This window comes from Pongo abelii, chromosome 17, assembly GCF_028885655.2.
Source record: "Pongo abelii isolate AG06213 chromosome 17, NHGRI_mPonAbe1-v2.0_pri, whole genome shotgun sequence".
Taxonomy (NCBI): Eukaryota; Metazoa; Chordata; class Mammalia; order Primates; family Hominidae; genus Pongo; species Pongo abelii.
Window position 1 is genome coordinate 77,275,200 of NC_072002.2, and position 4,752 is coordinate 77,279,951.

Below are 4,752 nucleotides of genomic sequence, written 5' to 3' on the forward strand. Positions count from 1 at the left end.
CAGAACTTCAGAATACAGCTCCATTTGGAAACAGGATCTTTGCAGATGTAATTAAGGGGAGAGATGAGATCAGACTGGATTAGGGTGGGCCCTCAATCCAATGAGAGTATCCTCATAAGAGAGGGAAAGGGACGCAGAGAGACACGGAGAAGAAGGCCATGTGGCGACGGAGTCAGAGACCCAAGGGATGCCACTCCAAGCCCAGGCGTGCTGAGGATGAGGCAGGGGATGATTTTCCCCTGGGACCTTCGGAAAGAGCATGGCTCTGCCAACACCTTGATGTTGGACATTTGACCTCCAGGACTCTGAGACTTACATTTCTGTTATTTCAAGCCACCCAGTTTGTGGTCATCTGTTCCGGCAGCCTTCTCAAACTAATACATTTTCCAAATAATATACCTGCTCCCAAGTCTTCACTCAGGTTCTGCTCTTGGGAGAGAGGAAACCCCAACTAAGACAGTAGGTATAAATGCCCTCATATTATAGATGAGGAAACTGAGGCACGGCTTCACTCACAAAGCAGCTGTGGGACCCAAGCACCCAGCAGCTACGTTGTGGCTCAAATGAGGCTAAGTCCATTCTCTACGCTGTCTGCTGTGGCGCATCAGTGATTCTGAATGTAAACCGAAGGCCCACGGCAGCTTTGTCAGCTCAGCAGCCAAGCAAATGACCCGAGAAAAATGGGGGCAACCACGGGCTACTTGGTGCTGGAAATGGGGTCATTAAATCATAAAATTATCAGACCCTTTTTGTAAGCAATGGTTGCCATGAGAAAGCCCATGAGGCAGTAGGGGATGGGGAACTAGTCTCTTTCTTTACACCTTGGGGAAGCAGACTTTCAGAAGGCTCAGTCACCAGGTCCTTTGTCACATGCATGGTCATTGGTTAGGAAGATTCAGTTAATCAGGGCATTTTGCCTGAGAAAATTGCTTTAACGATTAATAGCTAGGAAAAAATATGAAGGTAATTTTTCCCATTGTTTGATATATTTTTCAACATAATATTTCTTACTATTTTTTGAGAGCTTCTGAATACAACCCATATTTCATCTTCAGGGATAAAAATCCTCAAATCTTCTTGCCTTTTCCTTAATTTATAATTATTACTGAAAATAATAGAAAAGCATTAGCAACCCGGCCAGGCACAGTGGCTCACGCCTGTAATCCCAGCACTTTGGGATGCCGAGGCGGGCGGATCATGAGGTCAAGAGATTGAGACCATTCTGGCCAACATGGTGAAACACCGTCTCTACTAAAAATACAAAAATTAGCTGGGCGTGGTGGTGCACGCCTGTAGTCCCAGCTACTAGGGAGGCTGAGGCAGGAGAATCGCCTGAACGTGGGAGGTGGAGGTTGCAGTGAGCCAAGATTGCGCCACTGCACTCCAGCCTGGAGACAGAGCAAGACTCTGTCTCAAAAAAAAAAAAAAAAAAAAAAAGAAAACCATTAGCAACCATGTTGTATGTTTACACAGACTTTAATTACTAATCAATAATTCTTTACTCTCTTTGGTAAAGAAAAATACCTTTCCCAGCTGGGCGCAGTGGCTTATGCCTGTAATCCCAACACTTTGGGAGGCCGAGGCAGGTGGATCACCTGAGGTCAGGAGTTTGAAACCAGCCTGGCTAACATGGTGAAACCCCATCTCTACTAAAAATACAAAATTAGCCAGGCATGGTGGCAGATGCCTGTAATCCCAGCTACTTGGAAGGCTGAGGCAGGAGAATCCCTTGAACCTGGGAGGCAGAGGTTGCAGTGAGCCGAGATCGCGCCACTGCACTCCAGCCTGGGCAACAAGAGCGAAACTCCATCTCAGAAAAGAAAAAAGGGGAAAAAAAAAGGAAAATACCTTTCCCAATTAACCAGTGTCCTTGTGTCCTTGTTGATGATTATTTCAATCTCCATGGCATTGTTTACTCCCCTTTGGTGGCCAGGGGAGAAGCCATTTTCAGAGGACTGATAGATTCCAGGCACAGCCATCACCTGGTCCCCTGGGCTTCCCAGCTGGCAGGGCTGGCATTTGGGAAGATGGGGAATGGTGTGATCCACAGGAGCAGGCTGAGAAGGTGGCCAGGCAGAGCATCTGATCCCAGCGTCTGACACCAGTGGCCCATTCCCTCCACCTTCGCCGGGGCAAAGCCCACTTGTGCCTCGTGCATTTGCCTCTTGGTTCCCAGTCCTCTCTAAGAATCACTCTGAGGCACTGCTGAGCTGAGGAATCTCTGCACCAGATGTCACGGGATCCATTCAACCTGCAGAGGATAAAATGCAGATAGAGGAAGGTGGTCTCTGAGTTGGAAGAGAAGGCGCTGAGGCCTCCAGGTGCAGGTTTGGAAGAAAGGCGGTATATTAATATTTCATGCCATGCCACACAAAGGGTCTGCTGACCCAGGTAGATTGAAGTCTTGTGACTGCCTGGTAGTCTCTACTACCTATCTCATAAACAGAAGGTGCTAAACAGAGGCACAGAACCTGGCTGAATTGTTGCTCCCAGCTAAAATGGGTTCTAGACCGCCGAGACCGCATCTGCCCGGCGAGCACAGAGCCTTGTCCCTTGCCACTCTGCCGCCCATCCACACCTGCCGCCAGCTAACCATGGATGATGATACTGTTGCCCTCATCATCGACAATGGCTGTGGCATGTGCAAGGCTGGCTTCGCAGGCGACAGTGCTCTCCGGGCCGTCTTCCTCTCCATCATGGGGCACCCCAGGCACCAGGGCGTGATGGTGGGCATGGATCAGAAGGACTCCTACGTGGGCGACAAGGGCCCAGAGCAAGAGAGTCATTCTGACCCTGAAGTACCGCATCGAGCATGGCATCGTCACCAACTGGGAGGACATGGAGGAGATTTGGCTCCACACCTTCTACAATGAGCTGCATGTGGCTCCTGAGGAGCATCCCCTGCTGCTGACCGAGGCCTCCCTGAACCCCAAGGCCAACCACGAGAAGGTAAACCAGATCATGTTTGAGACCTTCAACACCCCAGCCATGTACGTGGCCATCCAGGCCTTGCTGTCCCTGTAAGCCTCTGGCCATACCACTGGCATCGTGATGGACTCTGGTGATGGGGTCACCCACACTGTGCCCATCTACGAGGGGTATGCCCTCCCCCACACCATCCTGCATCTGGACCTGGCTGGCCCAGACCTGACTGACCACCTCATGCAGATCCTCACCGAGCACAGCTACAGCTTCACCACCACGGCCAAGCGGGAAATCGTGCGTAACATCAAGGAGAAGCTGTGCTATGTCGCCCTGGACTTTGAGCAGGAGATGGCCATGGTGGCCTCCAACCCCCTGCTGGAGAAGAGCTAGGAGATGCCAGGTGGCCAAGTCATCTGCAACGAGCAGTTCCGCTGCCCTGAGGCACTCTTCCAGCCTTCCTTCCTGGGCATGGAATCCTGTGGCATCCACGAAACTACCTTCAACTCCATCATGAAGTGTGACATGGACATCTGCAAAGACCAGTACGTCAACACAGTGCTGTCTGGTGGCACCACCTTGTACCCTGGCATCGCTGACAGGATGCAGGAGATCACCAGCCTGGCTCCAAGCACAATGAAGATCAAGATCATTGCTCCTTCTGAGCACAAATACTCCATGTGGATTGGCAGCTCCATCCTGGCCTCGCTGTCCACCTCCCAGCAGATGTGGATCAGCAAGCAGGAGTATGACGAGTCCAGCCCCTCCATCGTCCACCGCAAATGCTTCTAGGCGGACTGTTACTTAGTTGCGTTATACCCTCTCTTGACAAAACCTAACTTGAACAGAAAACAAGATGAGATTGGCATGGCTTTATTTGCTTTTTTGTTTTATATGGTTTTTTTTTTTTTTTGGCTTGACTCAGGATTTAAAAACTGGAACGGTGAAGGTGACAGCAGTTGGTTGGAGCAAGCATCCCCCGAAGTTCTACAATGTGGCCGAGACTTTGATTGTACATTGTTCTTTTTTTTTTTTTAATAATCATTCCAAATATCGTGAGATGCATTGTTACAGGAAGTCCCTTGCTCTCCTAAAAGCCACCCCGCTTCTCTTTAAGGAGAATGGTCCAGTCCCCTTCTGAGTCTACACAGGAGGTGATAGCATTGCTTCATGTAAATTATGTAATGCAAAATTTTTTTAATCTTCACCTTAATACTTTTTAATTTTGTTTTATTTTGAATGATCAGCCTTCGTGGTGCCCCTTTTTTGTCCCCCAAGTTCAGATGTATGAAGGCTTTTGGTCTCCCTAGGAGTGGGTAGAGGCAGCCAGGGTTTACCTGTACACTGACTTGAGACCAGCTGAATAAAAGTGCACAACTTAAAAATAAAATAAAATAAAATAATAAAATAAAATAAAATGGGTTCTAAGAAGTACCGTTTTGTATTCTCATGACATGCACCACACTTACATTTTATTTTCATGATTCCAGAAACATATTTTGATCAACTAGAGTGATTTATGGAATATATTTGAAATAGAGGTTAACTCGTTCCCTGGGTGCTGTGTGGAAATTCAGTCACCCCAGAAGCATGGTCCATTCCTAAATCGGAAGAGACCCACGGAGCTGCCTGGGAAAGGGCCATATGCAGGGCAGGACACTGTGCAGGAGCCCCGGGGGAGGTGCCCATTACCCGGTCTGGGTCTAGGTCTGTTTTAGGTAGTTAGACAGGCATGAGCGGGGCAGGAGAGGGCTCTCCCCCAACCCACTAGGAACGTCAAGTGATGGCTCAGCAGTTACCACATTGCTGCTCTAAAAATGGTAATTGGGC

The 4,752-nt window shown here is 49.0% G+C and overlaps 1 pseudogene; it reads left to right on the forward strand.

Moving 5' to 3' along the window:
* Positions 1–2,591: 2,591 nt before the first annotated feature.
* Positions 2,592–3,794, forward strand: LOC100436037 (actin, cytoplasmic 1-like; annotated as a pseudogene).
* Positions 3,795–4,752: the final 958 nt, after the last annotated feature.